This window comes from Notolepis coatsorum, assembly GCF_963971535.1.
Source record: "Notolepis coatsorum genome assembly, contig: SCAFFOLD_657, whole genome shotgun sequence".
Lineage (NCBI taxonomy): Eukaryota > Metazoa > Chordata > Actinopteri > Aulopiformes > Paralepididae > Notolepis > Notolepis coatsorum.
The window spans coordinates 45,523-68,539 of NW_028169798.1; the positions used below are offsets into that span (position 1 = coordinate 45,523).

Genomic DNA, 23,017 nt, shown 5'->3' on the forward strand with positions numbered 1-23,017 from the left:
CATAAAATAAGTACAATAAGTACAGTGTTGCTCTAAGCACTCGCCTACCAAACCTTCCGGGTTCGAATCCAGCTGTCAGCGGTACCTCCGGCTTGCAAAGTCAAACAGCGACTCCTACTGGTCGGTCGGGGTGCCTGTTCAGCAGGGAGGGGCTCTGGGGGAAATAGCGTGAACCTCCGCGCATGTTACGTTCTCCCAGTGAAACTCCTTGCTGTCAAGTGAAAAAAGTGTCTGAGGACTCCACATGTATCGGAGGAGGCATGTGGTAGTTCTACACCCTCCACAGACCGACAGTAGGGCAGCATGTGGTAGTCTACACCCTCCCCAGACCGACAGTAGGGCAGCATGTGGTAGTTCTACACCCTCCCCAGACCAACAGTAGGGCAGCATGTGGTAGTTCTACACCCTCCCCAGACCGACAGTAGGGCACCATGTGATAGTCTACACCCTCCACAGACCGACAGTAGGGCACCATGTGATAGTCTACACCCTCCACAGACCGACAGTAGGGCAGCATGTGGTAGTCTACACCCTCCCCAGAGTGACAGTAGGGCAGCATGTGGTAGTTCTACACCCTCCACAGACCGACAGTAGGGCAGCATGTGGTAGTCTACACCCTCCCCAGACCGACAGTAGGGCAGCATGTGGTAGTTCTACACCCTCCCCAGACCAACAGTAGGGCAGCATGTGGTAGTTCTACACCCTCCCCAGACCGACAGCAGGGCACCATGTGATAGTCTACACCCTCCACAGACCGACAGTAGGGCAGCATGTGGTAGTCTACACCCTCCCCAGACCAACAGTAGGGCAGCATGTGGTAGTCTACACCCTCCCCAGAGTGACAGTAGGGCAGCATGTGGTAGTCTACACCCTCCCCAGACCGACAGTAGGGCAGCATGTGGTAGTCTACACCCTCCCCAGACCAACAGTAGGGCAGCATGTGGTAGTCTACACCCTCCCCAGACCGACAGTAGGGCAGCATGTGGTAGTCTACACCCTCCCCAGACCGACAGTAGGGCAGCATGTGGTAGTCTACACCCTCCCCAGACCGACAGTAGGGCAGCATGTGGTAGTCTACACCCTCCCCAGACCGACAGTAGGGCAGCATGTGGTAGTCTACACCCTCCCCAGACCGACAGTAGGGCAGCATGTGGTAGTCTACACCCTCCCCAGACCGACAGTAGGGCAGCATGTGGTAGTTCTACACCCTCCCCAGACCGACAGTAGGGCAGCATGTGGTCATCTACACCCTCCACAGACTGACAGTAGGGCAGCATGTGGTAGTCTACACCCTCCCCAGACTGACAGTAGGGCAGCATGTGGTAGTCTACACCCTTCACAGACCGACAGTAGGGCAGCATGTGGTAGTCTACACCCTCCACAGACCGACAGTAGGGCAGCATGTGGTAGTCTACACCCTCCCCAGACCGACAGTAGGGCAGCATGTGGTAGTCTACACCCTCCCCATACTGACAGTAGGGCAGCATGTGGTAGTCTACACCCTCCCCAGAGTGACAGTAGGGCAGCATGTGGTAGTTCTACACCCTCCACAGACCGACAGTAGGGCAGCATGTGGTAGTCTACACCCTCCCCAGACCGACAGTAGGGCAGCATGTGGTAGTTCTACACCCTCCCCAGACCAACAGTAGGGCAGCATGTGGTAGTTCTACACCCTCCCCAGACCGACAGTAGGGCACCATGTGATAGTCTACACCCTCCACAGACCGACAGTAGGGCAGCATGTGGTAGTCTACACCCTCCCCAGACCAACAGTAGGGCAGCATGTGGTAGTCTACACCCTCCCCAGAGTGACAGTAGGGCAGCATGTGGTAGTCTACACCCTCCCCAGACCGACAGTAGGGCAGCATGTGGTAGTCTACACCCTCCCCAGACCAACAGTAGGGCAGCATGTGGTAGTCTACACCCTCCCCAGACCGACAGTAGGGCAGCATGTGGTAGTCTACACCCTCCCCAGACCGACAGTAGGGCAGCATGTGGTAGTCTACACCCTCCCCAGACCGACAGTAGGGCAGCATGTGGTAGTCTACACCCTCCCCAGACCGACAGTAGGGCAGCATGTGGTAGTCTACACCCTCCCCAGACCGACAGTAGGGCAGCATGTGGTAGTTCTACACCCTCCCCAGACCGACAGTAGGGCAGCATGTGGTCATCTACACCCTCCACAGACTGACAGTAGGGCAGCATGTGGTAGTCTACACCCTCCCCAGACTGACAGTAGGGCAGCATGTGGTAGTCTACACCCTTCACAGACCGACAGTAGGGCAGCATGTGGTAGTCTACACCCTCCACAGACCGACAGTAGGGCAGCATGTGGTAGTCTACACCCTCCCCAGACCGACAGCAGGGCAGCATGTGGTAGTCTACACCCTCCCCAGACTGACAGTAGGGCAGCATGTGGTAGTCTACACCCTCCCCAGACCGACAGTAGGGCATCGTGTGGTCTACACCCTCCCCAGACCGACAGTAGGGCAGCATGTGGTAGTCTACACCCTCCACAGACTGACAGTAGGGCAGCATGTGGTAGTCTACACCCTCCACAGACTGACAGTAGGGCAGCATGTGGTAGTCTGCACCCTCCCCAGACCGACAGTAGGGCAGCATGTGGTAGTCTACACCCTCCCCAGACCGACAGTAGGGCAGCATGTGGTGGTCTACACCCTCCCCAGACCGACAGTAGGGCAGCATGTGGTAGTCTACACCCTCCCCAGACTGACAGTAGGGCAGCATGTGGTAGTCTACACCCTCCCCAGACCGACAGTAGGGCATCGTGTGGTCTACACCCTCCCCAGACCGACAGTAGGGCAGCATGTGGTAGTCTACACCCTCCCCAGACAGACAGTAGGGCAGCATGTGTTAGTCTACACGCTCCCCAGACAGACAGTAGGGCAGCATGTGTTAGTCTACACGCTCCCCAGACAGACAGTAGGGCAGCATGTGGTAGTCTACACCCTCCCCAGACCGACAGTAGGGCAGCGTGTGGTAGTTCTACACCCTCCCCAGACCGACAGTAGGGCAGCATGTGGTAGTTCTACACCCTCCCCAGACAGACAGTAGGGCAGCATGTGGTAGTCTACACCCTCCACAGACCGACAGTAGGGCAGCACAGTACACCCTCCCCAAATTTCCCCAAATTAAGCTCAATATAAGTACTCAATATGAGTAATAAAAAAATTACAATAACAGTAAATGTCGAACAGGAACTCCCTACTACCCTGTACTCGCTGTTTTAAAATGTTTGACCTATTTCGGGGTCAACCTAACGCCACTGGTTCATCTCAGTCAACAGTAGCTTGTCATCTGAAATCAACCTGATTTGATTTGATTTGATTTGATGTGATGTTTTTTTTTATTTCCGTGTCTTACATACAGGTGTAGTATGCCCACCCCCATATGGGCTTACAAGACACATAAACAATAAGTATATAATGAGTGACCTCCTCACTGATGTCTTCTTGTCTGTGACAGGTCGGTGTTCAAGGACAACCAGGGGACGTTAGACCGGGAGGCTCGCTTCTCGCCACTTTTCAAGCAGGAGAGCAACAAGATCTCCACAGATGACCTCATCAAGCAGGTGTCCGAGTACAGGAGGTGAGTCACGTAGATCTGGCCGAGAAGATAGATCTACTGTCCTAGACTCACGCTGAGCCACGTCTCATCTATTATTCTGATCTCTGTGTCGTGTGCAGGGCCGAGAAGACCAGTAAGCTGCAGACTATTCCAGGGAACCTGGAAATCACAGTGGAATATGTCCCCATGGAGCACGCGAGTACGGACGATTCTATCTTTTACTCAGTATCTCCGCTCTGCTCTGCTACTATCTGCTCACCCCTCCTATCTGTTTATTTATACTGTACTCTCGTCCTCTCTGTTTCTCTGTACTGTACTATCATCCTCTCTGTTTATTTATACTCTCATCCTCTCTGTTTATTTATACTCTCATCCTCTCTGTTTATTTATCCTCTCATCCTCTCTGTTTATTTATCCTCTCATCCTCTCTGTTTATTTATACTCTCATCCTCTCTGTTTATTTATACTCTCATCCTCTCTGTTTATTTATACTCTCATCCTCTCTGTTTATTTATACTCTCATCCTCTCTGTTTATTTATCCTCTCATCCTCTCTGTTTATTTATACTCTCATCCTCTCTGTTTATTTATAATATCATCCTCTGTTTATTTATACTCTCATCCTCTGTGTTTATTTATACTCTCATCCTCTCTGTTTATTTATACTCTCATCCTCTCTGTTTATTTATACTCTCATCATCTCTGTTTATTTATACTCTCATCCTCTCTGTTTATTTATCATCTCATCCTCTCTGTTTATTTATACTCTCATCCTCTCTGTTTATTTATACTCTCATCCTATCTGTTTATTTATACTCTCATCATCTCTGTTTATTTATACTCTCATCCTCTCTGTTTATTTATCCTCTCATCATCTGTGTTTATTTATACTCTCATCATCTCTGTTTATTTATCCTCTCATCCTCTGTGTTTATTTATACTCTCATCCTCTCTGTTTATTTATACTCTCATCCTCTCTGTTTATTTATACTGTCATCCTCTCTGTTTATTTATCCTCTCATCCTCTCTGTTTATTTATCCTCTCATCCTCTCTGTTTATTTATACTCTCATCCTCTCTGTTTATTTATCCTCTCATCCTCCTCTGTTTATTTATACTCTCATCCTCTCTGTTTATTTATACTCTCATCCTCCTCTGTTTATTTATACTCTCATCCTCTCTGTTTATTTATACTCTCATCCTCTCTGTTTATTTATACTCTCATCCTCTCTGTTTATTTATACTCTCATCCTCTCTGTTTATTTATACTCTCATCCTCTCTGTTTATTTATACTCTCATCCTCTCTGTTTATTTATACTCTCATCCTCTCTGTTTATTTATACTCGCATCCTCTCTGTTTATTTATACTCTCATCCTCTCTGTTTATTTATACTCTCATCCTCTCTGTTTATTTATACTCTCATCCTCTCTGTTTATTTATACTATCATCCTCTCTGTTTATTTATCCTCTCATCCTCTCTGTTTATTTATACTCTCATCCTCTCTGTTTATTTATATTCTCATCCTCTCTGTTTATTTATCCTCTCATCCTCTCTGTTTATTTATCCTCTCATCCTCTGTGTTTATTTATACTATCATCCTCTCTGTTTATTTATCCTCTCATCCTCTCTGTTTATTTATACTCTCATCCTCTCTGTTTATTTATCCTCTCATCCTCTCTGTTTATTTATACTCTTATCCTCTCTGTTTATTTATCCTCTCATCCTCTCTGTTTATTTATCCTCTCATCCTCTGTGTTTATTTATACTCTCATCCTCTCTGTTTATTTATACTCTCATCCTCTCTGTTTATGTATACTCTCATCCTCTCTGTTTATTTATACTCTCATCCTCTCTGTTTACTTATAATATCATCCTCTCTGTTTATTTATACTCTCATCCTCTCTGTTTATTTATACTCTCATCCTCTCTGTTTATTTATACTCTCATCCTCTCTGTTTATTTATACTCTCATCCTCTCTGTTTATTTATACTCTCATCCTCATCCATATGTTGCCCATTGTGTCTACATGTGTGCTTGTTTACAGTTTACATAAGAATATCACTATTTTAACCAATCGCGTTGCTTCTGTGTCGGAGGCGGGGCTTAGTTAGCTCCACCCAGCCCGCCCCCCCCCCCCCCCCCCCCCCCCACACACACACACTCACAGACACAGACACACACACACACACACACACACACACACACACACACACACACACACACAGACACAGACACACACAGACACACACAGACACACACACACACACACACACAGCGGACATACACAGACACACACAGACACACACACACACACACAGCGGGGACACACAGACACACACAGACACACACACACACACAGCGGACAGACAATGAACCTGAAGTGGAGATAGATAATGTTAAACGTTACTCCAGGGAGGCTGTTTCTCCTGACGATGGCATCATCCCAGCCAGAGAGCTTGGAAGAGTAAATGGACTTGGTTTCAAAGCCACATTCCACAGCTCTCGTCTGGGTCTAAGAGGAGCAGAGCGGAGCCCATTAACGGGAACGAGCCGCTATGTCAACTGGATGAACATTTCTTTCTCCTCCATTGAGCAAATATTTTCATCTAAGTACCGAGGAGCAGTGTTTTGGGTTATTATTTATTATTTACGAGGCCTCTTGTATAAGCACTTTGGTCAACTCTGTTGTTTTTAAACATGCTTTATAAATAAAGTTGACTCGACTCGACGTGATATCAGTGCCATAAAACGGTCTTAAAAAAAGGACAATAATATAGTTGATCGCAATTATTTCTGGGACAATATAGGCCTATGGCGTTCTAGTTTTAGTGATGACACTTTTTTTTCTTCTTTTTTTTCCCCTTTATTTCAGGGCCAACGTACAGAAAAAGCATTAGTCTCCCCGAAGAGAAAAGCTATAACTAGATTAAACCTTTTGCTATTTTACATCTCCAGTCCCTTGTACATACTACTGTATATAAAACAATACAATAAAAACACACAATGTAAAACAATACAATAAAAACATACAATAAGCCAGAGCCCCCCCCCCCCTTAAGGGTACCCTACTAAAAGTGGGAACAGGATTGACTAGCTAGCAACTGTCCTTTCGGCTGAGCTTTGAAGGTGTCAATTGAGCTGCACCTCCGACATCTCTTCTGGTTTGTGGTGTGGTAGTGCAAGGGTTAACCTTCTGTAGTGTGGTAGTGAAAGGGTTAACATTCTGTGGTGTGGTAGTGAAAGGGTTACCCTGCTGTAGTGTGGTAGTGAAAGGGTTAACCCTCTTGTGCCCCCCCCCCAGACTGTGTGACCTCGTCCTACGTGCCGGTGAAGCCCTTCGAGGAGCCGGGGGCGGGGGAGGGGGGGCAGCAGCCCACGGTGGAGGTGGAGGAGTTCCTCCAGGACAGCACCCGGTTCACCCAGCCACACCGCGTCTACCGGAACCACGTGTACGTGTACCCCAAGCACCTCAAGTACGACGGCCAGAAGAGCTTCGCCAAGGTACGGGCACCGCGGCAGCGCCGCCACATTATGTCACTGTGCTAACTAACTTCTATGCTAATATACACTCAAGTCTGTAGCAACTCAAGTTCAACACTGTCTGTCTGGCGAACAATGTCAGCGACCCTTAGCTGCCAGGGTCGTACCCTTCCTGCTGACTTGTCGTACAGAACTTGTAAGTCACTTTGGATAAAAGCGTTCAGCTAAATGACTAAATGTAAATGTAAATGTATCCAATGAAAAGGTGAAATGAAACTATCCCTCATTTCGCTGGCTAGACAACCCAACTTTGGGAACTACTTTGGGGATATATATATATATAAGATATAGAGGAAGTCCCACCTCACTCACTGTGCAAATGTTCTTAGTGCTGCTTAGTCCTTTGTGTATTTTTTGACCTACTTTGCGGATAGAGGTGTCTCATTATGTTACCTGTTGCCTCACAGATCCCAGTTTATTACTCATAATCATCGGACTTTGTGGCCATTTATTAATGTTATAACAATGTCCTCTTTGTTCACAGGCTCGTAACATCGCCGTGTACGTGGAGTTCCGTAACTCAGACGATGAAGTTGCCAAACCGTTGAAGGTGAAATGATATCCACAGCAGAAACACTCCTGGCACATTTATTATCGCCTCTCATATTTCCCTCATATTAGTTCTGTATTTAGTGAGAACAATTGGGATTGGATTGGATTGGATTGGATAGTCTTTATTATCCCCAAGGGGCAATTTGGTTGGCAACAGTAATAGTACACAGCACAACCAGTACACATGGCAAATATACAATAAAGACATAAATACATTTAAAACATACAATAGATCATCATAAAAACTGCAATCGGGTGTAAAATAAGAACACAGAGAGTACATAATTTGTTAAAGTGTCTATACAGTAGCAGCTAAGCCTAAAGCGCATTTAAAAATCCAAGAGCTGACGGAACAAATGATCTCCGATACCTATTTGACTTGGCCCTCCTTTGGGAGCTATATATAATAATAATTTAATAATAATTAATATACCTCCGTCCTGAAGGCGAGAGTCGAAACTCTGCATAGAGAGGGTGCTGAGGGGGTCCGCTAGCATGGCCTCTGCCTTCTGAGTGGCTCTCACTTGAAAAACACGACTGAGATCATTCCAGTTAATGCAGATGGTCTTCTGGCACACTTTAACGATACTTTAACGAAAAGAAAAAAAATTATCTTTTATAGACTGTGATGTGCATTTACATGAATCATTGTCACAATGAAAACATGTTTGCGCCAGATTTAGCAGAAGCTCATTTCCATCTGGAGTCTATTAGCCATGCCGAGGTTGCCAAACCAAGAAATCATTGCAAAAGTTAAAATAGAACTCAATAAAAGAAGAATATAACATTTGAATCAGTGACCGACGATCGACATGGAAGCCCCTCAACTTTTCTTATTATCTCTAGGTTGGCCTTTTTACAGATGTGATCAGTGTTGTTGGCATCAAAAGTGATTTGCCTTTTTTTATTGCTGTCTTTTAGTGCATCTACGGCAAGCCAGGAGGTCCAGTCTTCACCACAGCGGCCTGTTCCACAGTCCTGCACCACTCACAGAACCCAGACTTCTATGACGAGGTGACAGACGGACGGAGCAGGACGGGATGAGGAGACAGAGGGGGGGGTTGTGTGGGATGAGGAGACAGAGGGGGGGGGGTTGTGTGGGATGAGGAGACAGAGGGTGGGGTTGTGTGGATGTTTCTCTTTGCCAACCTGTATAATTCTTTATTCATAATGTGTGCCAATCATATGTTTATATTATTCATAGCAGCCAAGCGTATGGGAATGCGATACCGCGCGCACGTTGTTATCCGTTATGTCAAAGGATCTAGTCATGAATAATGTGATTTATGATTTGTTTTCGACCTTTGGCTGATGTTTCTTTAGCAGTTGAAGGATCATTTAAAATGTGATTATGGATGTAAACATTATGCTGCATGTACATTTGTATTTGCATTTCTATTTTTATCCGCTCATCCTCTCATCCTCTCATGTTTATTTATCCTCTCATCCTCTCATCCGCTCATGTTTATTTATCCTCTCATCCTCTCTGTTTATTTATATTTTATATTATCTCTACCCTATTTAGACGAGGTTTCTAGGTGGGATTTTTTGTTTCTTCCCCATCTGACCATAATATCTTATTATTTTATTTGATTCTGCTTGATCTTTCTTTTGAAATCACGTGTAAATGAGCGTGAGGATGAACCCACACGCGTGTGCCCCCTGTCCCCAGGTGAAGATCGAGCTGCCCACCCAGCTCCACGACAAGCACCACCTGCTCTTCTCCTTCTACCACGTCACCTGCGACATCAACGCCAAGACCAACGCCAAGAGGAAAGAGGCGCTGGAGACCCCAGGTAGGGGAGGGGCTTGTGTCAACCATGACTCAGCTAGAATTAGACCCCAGGGAGGCAGGGGGTTGAGTCAACCATGACTCAGCTAAAATTAGACCCCAGGGAGGGAGGGGGTTGAGTCCATCTCAACCATGAATCAGCTAGAATTATACCCCAGGGAGGGATGGGCTTGTGTCAACCATGACTCAGCTAGAATTAGACCCCAGGGAGGCAGGGGGTTGAGTCAACCATGATTCAGCTAGAATTAGACCCCAGGGAGGCAGGGGGTTGAGTCAACCATGACTCAGCTAAAATTAGACCCCAGGTAGGCAGGGGTTTGAGTTAACCATGACTCAGCTAGAATTAGCCCCCAGGGAGGGATGGGGTTGAGTCAACCATGACTCAGCTAAAATTAGACCCCAGGGAGGCAGGGGGTTGAGTCAACCATGACTCAGCTAAAATTAGACCCCAGGTAGGCAGGGGTTTGAGTTAACCATGACTCAGCTAGAATTAGCCCCCAGGGAGGGATGGGGTTGAGTCAACCATGACTCAGCTAGAATTAGACCCCAGGGAGGGAGGGGGTTGAGTCAACGATGACTCAGCTAAAATTAGACCCCAGGTAGGGAGGGGGTTGAGTCCATCTCAACCATGACTCAGCTAAAGTTAGACCCCAGGGAGGGAGGGGCTTGAGTCAACCATGACTCAGCTAGAATTATACCCCAGGGAGGGAGGGAGGGGCTTGTGTCAACCATGACTCAGCTATAATTAGACCCCCAGGTAGGGATGGGCTTGTGTACATATCAACTATGACTCGGCTAAAGTTAGACCCCAGGGAGGGAGGGGCTTGTGTACATCTCAACCATGACTCAGCTAGAATTAGACCCCAGGTAGGTAGGGGCTTGTGTTAACCATGACTCAGCTAGAATTATACCCATGTAGGGGAGGGGGTTGAGTCAACCATGACTCAGCTAAAATTAGACCCCAGGTAGGGAGGGGGTTGAGTCCATCTCAACCATGACTCAGCTAGAATTAGACCCCAGGTAGGGAGGGGGTTGAGTCAACCATGACTCAGCTAAAATTAGACCCCAGGTAGGGAGGGGGTTGAGTCCATCTCAACCATGACTCAGCTAAAATTAGACCCCAGGTAGGGAGGGGGTTGAGTCCATCTCAACCATGACTCAGCTAGAATTAGACCCCAGGTAGGGAGGGGGTTGTGTACACCTCAACCATGACTCAGCTAGAATTAGATCCACTGTAGACACAAGTGTACTTTATCTATGTCAGCAGGTCATACCATATTTTGCCTTTTAAAAAAAAGTCTTACTGTCTTTTACTATCATGCACTCTTCCACTAAATAATCGACCTTGCCTATATTACTACCTACTGTACTAACATGTCTCTACTACTATGTCTATATTACTACCAGGGCTGTCCCCGACTAAGGATTTGGATGGTCGACTAGGATTGGCCAAAATTTGCTGTTAGTCGACTATTGGTTGACAAAAAAAATGAAAAAAGTATAAAAATGTTTTTTTTTATTTTTTTGTAATTGTTTATCATTCCATTTGGGCTGTGGGGGTGCTTAATGTCTGAATGAGTCGACTGAAGGCTTCTTGTCCTCTGCAAAAGCATGCAATTGGTCCACTGATGGATACATCTTGATATTTGTCTAGTCTAGTGTGTTCATTAGATGGGTGAAATCCTCTTTCAGTGCCTCTGTGCCTGTTTTCTCAGGCAGTTAGCCTCTGGTATGCGTGCCATTAGTGTTAGCCACGCTTCTAGGCCTCTTTTCTTTTGGAAAGAATGATAAAAAAACAAAAAAAACAAAAAAAAGTATTATTATATTCGACTAAGAGGTTGGCCCGTCGACTACGGCTCCTTTCGACCGATTAGTCGACTAATCGATTAATAGGGGTCAGCCCTACTACCTACTATACTAACATGTCTCTACTCTGCACTCAACACTGCAGCGCCCAAGTTTCAACACTGTTTGACGAACATTGTTACTCGGCTGAAGGAGTTGTACCCTTCCTTCCTGCTGACCTGTCGTATAGAACTTTGGATAAAGCGTCCGCTAAATGTAAATGTATAATTGTGTATTCTCTTCCAGTGGGGTACTCCTGGCTCCCTCTCCTCAGAGAGGTCGTCTGGCATCTCAGGAGCTCAGCGTCCCCGTGTCCTGTAACCTGCCCCCCGGGTACCTGGCTGTCAGAGAGGCCCCCCAGCAGCACTAAGGTGAGAGAGAGAGAGAGAGAGAGAGAGAGAGAGAGAGAGATGAGAGAGATGAGAGAGAGATGAGAGAGAGAGAGAGAGAGAGAGAGGGAGAGGGGAGAGAGAGAGGAGAGAGAGAGAGAACCCAGCAGCACTAAGGTGAGAGAGAGAGAGAGAGAGAGAGAGAGAGAGAGAGAGAGAGAGAGAGAGAGAGAGAGAGAGAGAGAGAGAGAGAGAGAGAAAGAGAGAGAGAGAACCCAGCAGCACTAAGGTGAGAGAGCGGAGGTCTCCATGGCTCATAACTTGGAAACCTGGAGGTTGAGTCACAAGTAACCCAAGTCCTGGGTGTTTAACGTTTAACCCTTTGACTTGGCCAGCTCAAGGCCGAAACGCTGCGTAGAATAAAGAGATGACTGCGTTGAGGCGATGCGTATGAACTGTGCAGCAGTATATAATATAATATAATATAATATGGGAGTTAAAGACACAGCGTGTCACCAAACCTCTGCGTTGGGTTGGCCGTCAAGGATGGCTTGATGGTCCGGTCCAGACCTGGTGATCCGTAGACCTCGGAGGTTTCTGGGGAAAGGGCTCACATTCATGAGAATAAACGAATGATTAGCGGGAGAAGAAGGGAATGGAGGCAGTGATGAAGAGTGATGGGTTATTATGGGATGTAAATTATTTAAAGAGATGGGTTTTATGGGGCCGTCCGCTGAGACACTTATATACGAACACAAGCGTCTGTCACAATGTGTTACATTAACAACACACCCTTCCTGGACCACATTATTGTTTTTATTGTCTTTATTGTGTACAGTATATATTCTACTACGATCCTGCACAATTGTAAAGCCCTGTCCCATATTATATTCTATTGAATTTTTATTCTAATTTAGTTCATGTATTCCATTCTATTTTATTCTACTTTAATCGTCTGTTGACGTCGATGCCCTAAAAGACCAAGACTAATTCCCTTGTATGTGCAAACTTACTCGGCAATAAAGACCTTTCTGATTCTGATTCTGATTCTGATTCTGATTCTGATTCTTATCCTGATTCTGATTCTGATCCTGATTCTGATCCTGATTCTGATTCTGATTCTGATTCTGATTCTGATCCTGATTCTGATTCTGATCCTGATTCTGATTCTGATTCTGATTCTGATTCTGATTCTGATTCTGATCCTGATTCTGATTCTGATTCTGATTCTGATTCTGATTCTGATTCTGATCCTGATTCTGATTCTTGATTTGATTTGATTTGATTTTTATTTGTCTCGAACATAAAACAAGTTTAAAAAACAAAAGGTAAATAGTCAAAGACTATTTCCATACAATAAGTGTTCGAGAGGAACAGGGGGAAGTAAAACAACGTATCAAGCCCTGCCCCTTCCTTACAATATTTGACATTATAATTTAATAAAAATAAAAACAATATAACAAATAATAAAAAATAAAATAAAAGTACAGTTTTTTATATATCCAAATATATATCCAAATGAGAAAAAAATAATAGGCAGTCACATTACTGCTCAAGCTGCTCTCTCTTATATGTGTCCATACGTGCTTGTTTATAGCTACCTTTAAATGGATTGATCCTGATTCTGATTCTGACCTGATTCTGACGCTGGTGCTTCTCCCCCTCTCTCTCACAGAACGGCTCAGACGTGAAGTGGGTGGACGGAGCGAAGCCTATCTTCAAGGTGGCCACCCACGTCCTCTCCACTGTCTACACTCAGGTAGGACCTTCCTCTGGATCTACCTCGACCCCCCCCCCCCCCCCTCCCTGTTCTCCAGAAGAAAAGAAGGAAACCCCGGCCGAACACGGGATCAACCTCGGCGTCGATTTAGATGTCTAGACTTGGGAGAGAAGGGTCTTGTGACCGAAACATTGACTAGTGTGAATCGGTGCAGAGTTGATCCTGATGTGTGTTTAGGGGAATTCACTTCTATTCGACTTGGACCCTCGATCGGATTAATTCCTTGCATCGCTGAAGGAAGTTCAAGTTTTGTTTTATTTGTCACATGCAAGGTACATAAGTACATTATAGTGAAATTCTTGGTTCTGTATGAGCCTCCTGAGATTGTGCTTCATACAGTAAAGAGTAAAAAGAATAAAGACCAACCACTCTGTACAAAATATACAATATGCAAAACTAAAAATGTGCAAAATGAAAAGAATAAAGAAAGAAAGAAAGAAAGAAAGAAAGAAAGAAAGAAAGAAAGAAAGAAAGAAAGAAAGAAAGAAAGAAAGAAAGAAAGAAAGAAAGAAAGAAAGAAAGAAAGAAAGAAAGAAAGAAAGAAAGAAAGAAAGAAAGAAAGAAAGAAAGAAAAAGATTAGGTAGAAGAGGTAGTGCAAATGTGTAGGAATAAATAGATACAAATTTGGTGTAATGTTTAAAAAGTGTTTAAAGTGTCTAAAATGAATGAATGTTAAAGGTGAATGTTTTTCTTTTTTATCCACTTTTTCTCCCATTTTCTATTTTTCTCCCATCCCAATTTTCATATCGTCCAATTCAACCCTCCCCTGTCTCGAACGCTGTTTCTTGCCTCCCACAAGCCGGCTGTAATGTGGACTAAGTCATACATAGCACAAGTCCCCTCCGATACTCGAGGTAACAGCAGTCGCAGCGCGGCGCGATCTTTCAGCGTCAGGGGTCTGCGCTTTGGAGGGGCGCCGCCCCCATCGCTTCTTGATTCTACTGCACAGGCGCACCAACCGACCTGTAGGAGTCACTGTCCACAACGCCCGATCCCCACCCATCAGTTTCCCACCCCCTAATACTGCCAATGTGTATTAGTACGGACGACCAGCTAAACTGAAAGCAATGTGGAGCGCTGGGCTGGAACAGGCGAACCCAGCGTCTCCAGTATTTGTAGTGAGCGCCTTGCCCACTGCACCACGTAGCCGCCCCTAAAGGTGAATGTTTAAAGTGAGTGTGTGCATGAGGGTGTTGTGTGCAGTGAACGTAGAATGGATGAGTTCATGTTTTAAAGTGAGTCCACATTGAGCAGCCTGATAGAAGCTCCTCTCGAGTCTCCCTGTGCCGCAGCAATTACATCCCTATAGTCTCACTTAAAGAGGACATATTCTAAATGAATTATTTCAATCTGCCCCGCCGCACCCAAGAGTTAAACAACGTTTACAAACTGGGCAGCGCATTAGGTTGGCAATGTCCCAGGCTCCCAAAAAGCCCAGCTGATTGATTCATTAAAGCTGATTAATGCTTACACCATCACATCACCCCACGGTGAGTCAAATCGACTTTATTGGAGTTCAATTTCGCCCCGGCAAGCTATTTGTTTATCTGTCGATGCTCCGCTTTGGGACCCAGCGGAGAGCTAGCGTTCCATGGGTCTGACGTGTCTGGACTCAGGATGAAGCCCGGCTTGTGTTTGTATTTCGTCAACCAATCACTGGGAGTGTTTGTATTTCGTCAACCAATCACAGGGCGGCGTGTTTGTATTTCTTCAATCATATCCCAATGCAAGGATTCAGCACTCAGCACCAGGAGACTGGTCGATGTCTGTGATGTGTGTATATTATAGCATGTGTGTGTATTAGCTGGCGTTTGTTTGCTGTTGAACCCCACCCAGCGGAACACAGAGGGCTGTTGATTGAAGGGATGGGAAAAGTTGATGGTCCGCCGAATCGCGGGTATTATTCCCCCGGCTCGCCGTGTGTTGAGGTCGACCACTGCATCATAGTCAAACGAACCAGCCTCAGATCTAGACGCCGGCTTTTCTCTGTCCTCGCTCCACAATGGTGGAACAAACTTCCCACCACAGTCAGGATAGCTGGGGGGGGGGGGGGGGGGGGGGGCGACCGTGGCTCGGGAGGTAGAGCAATCGTCTGGTAATCTGGAGGTTCCCGGTTCGATTCCCGCTCCTCCCGGGCAGCGTGTCGAAGTGTCCTTGAGGCAAGACACTTAAGCCCCTAATTGCTCCCGATGAGCAGGTCGGCACCTTGCGTGGTCGCCTCCGCCGTCGGTGTGTGAACGTGTGAGTGGATGGGTGAAATGTGAGGAACAAATTGTAAAGCGCTTTGGATAAAAGCTATAAATGCAGCCATTTACCATTTTTTTTTACCATTTACAACGGTGGAACAAACTTCCCACCACAGTCACGATAGTTGAAACCCGACCAATCTTTCGCAGGCGACTAAAAACTTCAATCAATATCTGAAATGAAGGAAAAACATCCAACAAAAAAAAACAATGACCGTCGCACTGTCTTCTACTATCATGCACTTTTCCACTAAATAATATTCCTTGCCTATATTACTGCTGTCGCTGGAATCTTTTTGGCTGCCCCAAACAATATATGCCAAAATATGTTGCCAGAACATTAAAAAAAATTATTATTTGTATCTTTTGTAATATTTTTTTTTTTTACTTTTCCACTGTCGCCTACCCGCGACCCCAATTTGGGTCGCGACCCGTAGTTTGAGAACCACTGGCTTAGTTCACACCTAGCTGGCCAAGGGCTACGGCCCCCACCCCTCTCTCTACTTAAGATCAAGTGTCTCCTCCTCTTCCTCAGTGTCTCCTAGCTGGCCAGAGGAGAGCACTCCTCTTCTTCAGTGTCTCCTAGCTGGCCAGAGGAGAGCACTCCTCTTCTTCAGTGTCTCCTAGCTGGCCAGAGGAGAGCACTCCTCTTCTTCAGTGTCTCCTAGCTGGCCAGAGGAGAGCACTCCTCTTCCTCAGTGTCTCCCAGCTGGCCAGAGGAGAGCACTCCTCTTCCTCAGTGTCTCCTAGCTGGCCAGAGGAGAGCACTCCTCTTCCTCAGTGTCTCCTAGCTGGCCAGAGGAGAGCACTCCTCTTCCTCAGTGTCTCCTAGCTGGCCAGAGGAGAGCACTCCTCTTCCTCAGTGTCTCCTAGCTGGCCAGAGGAGAGCACTCCTCTTCTTCAGTGTCTCCCAGCTGGCCAGAGGAGAGCACTCCTCTTCTTCAGTGTCTCCCAGCTGGCCAGAGGAGAGCACTCCTCTTCCTCAGTGTCTCCTAGCTGGCCAGAGGAGAGCACTCCTCTTCCTCAGTGTCTCCTAGCTGGCCACCTAGCTTACTACCTACTATACTAATATGTCTCTACTACTATGACTATATTACTACCTACTATACTAACATGTCTCTACTACTATGACTATATTACTACCTACTATACTAATATGTCTCTACTACTATGACTATATTACTACCTACTATACTAACATGTCTCTACTACTATGACTATATTACTACCTACTATACTAATATGTCTCTACTACTATGACTATATTACTACCTACTATACTAATATGTCTCTACTACTATGACTATATTACTACCTACTATACTAATATGTCTCTACTACTATGACTATATTACTACCTACTATACTAATATGTCTCTACTACTATGACTATATTACTACCTACTATACTAACATGTCTCTACTACTATGACTATTTTATTACCTACTATACTAATATGTCTCTACTACTATGACTATTTTATTACCTACTATACTAATATGTCTCTACTATGTTACTATGACTATGAAGTTTCAACTGTTTGATGAACATTGTGACTCAGCTGAAATAGTTGGGATGTCCGATATTATCGGCCCATATTGGCATTCAAATGCAATATCGGAAATGATCCGTATCGGTTTTCTAAAAAGAAAAAAAAATGTGTTTACATTTATTTTACCTTTATTTACCCAGGCAAGCAAGTAAGAACACATAATTATGTTATGTATTGTCAAAAGTATGCATAATGTTGTGTTAATTCCACGACAAGAGATATGTAATGTTAATTACCTGAAATGATTCCGTTTTTTGGGGGAGGAAAGCCCGCATAATATCGGTATCGGTGGATATCGGTATCGGAAATTAAGAGTTGGACAATATCGGTATATATTGGATATCGGTAAAAAAAAAAAAGGCCAATATCGAACATCCCTAAGTTGTGCCCCTCCTTCCTGCTGACCTGTCGTACAGAACCTGTAAGTCACTTTGGATAAAAGTGTTCAGATAAATGACTAAATGTAAACTTTAACGGGAACGGCTCCAGTAAATAACATTCCAGACTAGGGATGCTCGATATTGGCTTTTTATTACCGATACCGATATACCGATATTGTCAACTCTTAATTTCCGATACCGATATCAACCGATATCAATCGATACCGATATATGCAGGGTTCCCCCCCCCCCCCCCCCACCAAAAAAACTGAATAATTCAGGTAATTACATTACATATCTCTTGTCGTGGAATTATCACAACATTATGCATACTTTGACAATAAATAAAATTAGAATTTGTTTTTACTTGCTTGCCTGGGTAAATAAAGGTTAAATAAATAGGATAGTAAAAAAAAAAAAAAAAAAAAAAAATTAAAACCGATACCGATAATTTCCGATATCACATTTGAATGCCAACATCGGACCTCCCTATTCCAGAGTGAATGACTGAACCATGGCCCCCCTCTCTCTCCTCTCCCCGCACCAGGACGCCCACCTCAACCGCTTCTTCCAGCAGTGCCAGAGCAGGGAGCTGGACCTGTCGCTGCCCCCGACCCCCACCTTCCTCACCTGCCTGAAGGTCAGAGCGAGCGCAGTCTTCATCACTTCATCCTTAGAGCCGCCGCTGAGACGGAAACAATGGCCTCCAGACATGAACAGAGCTTTCATTTCTTTTTGAGGTCAACAATAACTCTCTCTCTCTCTCTCTCTCTCTCTCTCTCTCTCTCTCTCTCTCTCTCTCTCTCTCTCTCTCTCTCTCTCTCTCTCTCTCTCTCTCTCTCTCTCTCTCTCTCTCTCTCTTTCTCTCTATCTATCTATCTATCTATCTATCTATCTATCTATCTATCTATCTATCTATCTATCTATCTATCTATCTATCTATCTATCTATCTATCTATCTATCTATCTATCTATCTATATATCTATCTATCTATCTCTCCTCTCTCTCTCTCTCTCTCTCTCTCTCTCTCTCTCTCTCTATCTCTCTCTCTCTCTCTCTCTATCTCTCCTCTCTCTCCCCCCTCTCTCTCCCCTCTCTATCTCTCTCTCGCCCTCCTCTCTTCCGCCCCCTCCTCCTCCTACCCCTCCTCATCTTCCTCCTCCTCCTGCTCTTCTCCATTTTCCTCCTCCTCCTCCTCCTCTCCTCTCCAGGGTCTTCTCAGTATGGAGAAAATCCCGGTGATCATCCGCTTCCTGCCGGTGCTCTTCAACCAGCTGTTCAAGGTTCTGACTCAGAACGACGACGACGAGGTCACCACTGCCATCACCAGGTAGGCCGCAGTACTGCGCCTCCAGGTTGAGACAGGGTACTTCCCACTGGAGGGAAGGATCAGAATAATAATGATTTGTGTTCACTTTCTGGAATTTATACTATAATCTTCCCTGCTCATGGTGTGCAAACAAACCAAGCCCAAAATATATGTAACCCGTTCACTACCACACTACAGAAGGTTAACCTTTCACTACCACACTACAGAAGGTTAACCTTTCACTACCACACTACAGAAGGTTAATATGTCACTACCACACTACAGAAGGTTAACCTTTCACTACCACACTACAGAAGGTTAACCTTTCACTACCACACTACAGAAGGTTAACCCTTTCACTACCACACTACAGAAGGTTAACCCTTTCACTACCACACTGCAGAAGTTGAACCCTTTCACTACCACACTACAGAGGGTTAACCCTTTCACTACCACACTACAGAAGCTTAACCTTTCACTACCACACTGCAGAAGTTGAACCCGTTCACTACCACACTACAGAAGGTTAACCTTTCACTACCACACTACAGACGGTTAACCTTTCACTACCACACTACAGACGGTTAACCTTTCACTACCACACTGCAGAAGTTGAACCCGTTCACTACCACACTACAGAAGGTTAACCTTTCACTACCACACTACAGAAGGTTAACCTTTCACTACCACACTGCAGAAGTTGAACCCTTTCACTACCACACTACAGAAGGTTAACCTTTCACTACCACAATACAGACGGTTAACCTTTCACTACCACACTACAGAAGGTTAACCTTTCACTACCACCCTACAGAAGGTTAACCTTTCACTACCACACTACAGAAGGTTAACCTTTCACTACCACACTACAGAATGTTAACCCTTTCACTACCACACTACAGAAGGTTAACCTTTCACTACCACACTACAGAAGGTTAACCTTTCACTACCACACTGCAGAAGTTGAACCCTTTCACTACCACACTACAGAAGGTTAACCTTTCACTACCACACTACAGAAGGTTAACCTTTCACTACCACACTACAGAGGGTTAACCCTTTCACTACCACACTACAGAAGCTTAACCTTTCACTACCACACTACAGAAGCTTAACCTTTCACTACCACACTACAGAAGGTTAACCTTTTCACTACCACACTACAGACGGTTAACCTTTCACTACCACACTACAGAAGGTTAACCTTTCACTACCACACTGCAGAAGTTGAACCCTTTCACTACCACACTACAGAGGGTTAACCTTTCACTACCGCACTACAGAAGGTTAACCTTTCACTACCACACTACAGAAGGTTAACCTTTCACTACCACACTACAGAAGGTTAACCTTTCACTACCACACTGCAGAAGGTTAACCTTTCACTACCACAATACAGAAGGTTGACCTTTCACTACCACACTACAGAAGGTTAACCCTTTCACTACCACACTACAGAAGGTTAACCCTTTCACTACCACACTACAGACGGTTAACCTTTCACTACCACACTACAGAAGGTTAACCTTTCACTACCACACTACAGAGGGTTAACCCTTTCACTACCACACTACAGAAGCTTAACCTTTCACTACCACACTACAGAAGCTTAACCTTTCACTACCACACTACAGAAGGTTAACCTTTCACTACCACACTACAGACGGTTAACCTTTCACTACCACACTGCAGAAGTTGAACCCTTTCACTACCACACTACAGACGGTTAACCTTTCACTACCACACTGCATAAGTTGAACCCTTTCACTACCACACTACAGAAGGTTAACCTTTCACTACCACACTACAGAAGGTTAACCTTTCACTACCACACTGCATAAGTTGAACCCTTTCACTACCACACTACAGAAGGTTAACCTTTCACTACCACACTACAGAAGGTTAACCTTTCACTACCACACTGCAGAAGTTGAACCCTTTCACTACCACACTACAGAAGGTTAACCTTTCACTACCACAATACAGACGGTTAACCTTTCACTACCGCACTACAGAAGGTTAACCTTTCACTACCACACTACAGAAGGTTAACCTTTCACTATTACACTACAGAAGGTTAACCTTTCACTACCATACTGCAGAAGGTTAACCTTTCACTACCACACTACAGAAGGTTAACCTTTCACTACCACACTACAGAAGGTTAACCTTTCACTACCACACTACAGACGGTTAACCTTTCACTACCACACTACAGAAGTTGAACCCTTTCACTACCACACTACAGAAGGTTAACCTTTCACTACCACACTGCAGAAGGTTAACCTTTCACTACCACAATACAGAAGTTGAACCCTTTCACTACCACACTACAGAAGGTTAACCTTTCACTACCACACTGCAGAAGGTTAACCTTTCACTACCACACTACAGAAGGTTAACCTTTCACGACACTACCACACTACATAAGGTTAACCTTTCACTACCACACTACAGAAGTTGAACCCTTTCACTACCACACTACAGAAGGTTAACCTTTCACTACCACAATACAGACGGTTAACATTTCACTACCACACTGCAGAAGGTTAACCTTTCACTACCACAATACAGACGGTTAACCTTTCACTACCGCACTACAGAAGGTTAACATTTCACTACCACACTACAGAGGGTTAACCCTTTCACTACCACACTACAGAAGGTTAACCCTTTCACTGCCACGCTACAGAAGCTTAACCTTTCACTACCACACTACAGAAGGTTAACCCTTTCACTACCACACTACTGACGGTTAACCTTTCACTACCACACTACAGACGGTTAACCTTTTCACTACCACACTACAGAATGTTAACCCTTTCACTACTGCACTATAGAATGTTAACCCTTTCACTACCACACTATAGAATGTTAACCCTTTCACTACCGCGCTACAGAAGGTTAACCCTTCACTACCACACTATAGAATGTTAACCATTTCACTACCACACTACAGAAGGTTAACCATTTCACTACCACACTACCAAAGGTTAACCGTTCACTACCACACTGCAGAAGGTTAACCCTTTCACTAACACACTACAGAAGGTTAACCCTTTGACTACCACACTACAGAAGGTTAACCCTTCACTACCACACTATAGAATGTTAACCCTTTCAATACCACACTACAGAAGGTTAACCCTTTCACTACCACACTACAGAAGGTTAACCTTTCACTACCACACTATAGAATGTTAACCCTTTCACTACCACACTACAGAAGGTTAACCTTTCACTACCACACTATAGAATGTTAACCCTTTCACTACCACACTACCGAAGGTTATCCTTTCACTACCACTCTGCAGAAGGTTAACCCTTTCACTACCAGCACTAGCAGGTCCGGACGGCATCCCCGGCCGCGTCCTAAAAGTCTGTGCCGACCAACTGGCCCCAGTATTCACTGACATATTTAACCTGTCCTTAGAACAGGCTGTCATCCCCACTTGCCTGAAGAAGTCCACTATTATCCCTGTACCCAAAAAATCCAAGCCTGCTTGCCTCAACGACTACCGCCCTGTAGCTCTCACCTCCATAGCCATGAAGTGCTTTGAGAAGCTAGTAAAGGGCTACATCTGATCCTCCCTCCCCATCAACATGGACCCCCTGCAATTTGCATACCGCCCCAACAGGTCCACGGAGGACGCCATAGCCCATGTGCTGCACACAGCAGCATCACACCTGGACAAGAGGCAGGGGAACTATGTGAGAATGCTATTCATCGACTACAGCTCGGCATTCAATACCATAGTCCCCTCCATACTCATAGCCAAGCTCAGGGACCTGGGCTTGAACTATGACCTCTGCCAGTGGGTCTTGGACTTCCTGACTGGCAGACCCCAGGTGGTGAGAGCAGGCAACTGCACCTCCTCATCCATCACCCTCAACATAGGGGCCCCCCAGGGCTGTGTTCTGAGTCCCCTCCTCTACTCCCTGTACACACACGACTGTGTGGCTCAGCGGAGTAGCAATACAATCATCAAATTTGCTGACGACACAGTGGTGGTGGGCCTGATCTCTGCCAACGACGAGAGGGCCTACCTGGAAGAGGTCAAGGTCCTGGCGGGATGGTGCCAGGAAAACAGCCTCTCCC

At 45.4% G+C, this 23,017-nt stretch overlaps 1 pseudogene across 1 annotated transcript in view; it reads left to right on the forward strand.

The window, feature by feature from the left end:
* The window catches only part of LOC311248022 (dedicator of cytokinesis protein 10-like), a 51,300-nt pseudogene that overhangs the window by 26,973 nt on the left and 1,310 nt on the right, over window positions 1-23,017 (forward strand). Inside the window, exons 10-19 of the transcript XR_014621032.1 lie at window positions 3,487-3,609; window positions 3,708-3,787; window positions 6,892-7,091; window positions 7,615-7,680; window positions 8,604-8,696; window positions 9,355-9,478; window positions 11,566-11,690; window positions 13,324-13,407; window positions 18,156-18,248; window positions 18,821-18,939. The product of XR_014621032.1 is annotated as a dedicator of cytokinesis protein 10-like (transcript). The remainder of the gene's footprint in view (window positions 1-3,486; window positions 3,610-3,707; window positions 3,788-6,891; window positions 7,092-7,614; window positions 7,681-8,603; window positions 8,697-9,354; window positions 9,479-11,565; window positions 11,691-13,323; window positions 13,408-18,155; window positions 18,249-18,820; window positions 18,940-23,017) is intronic.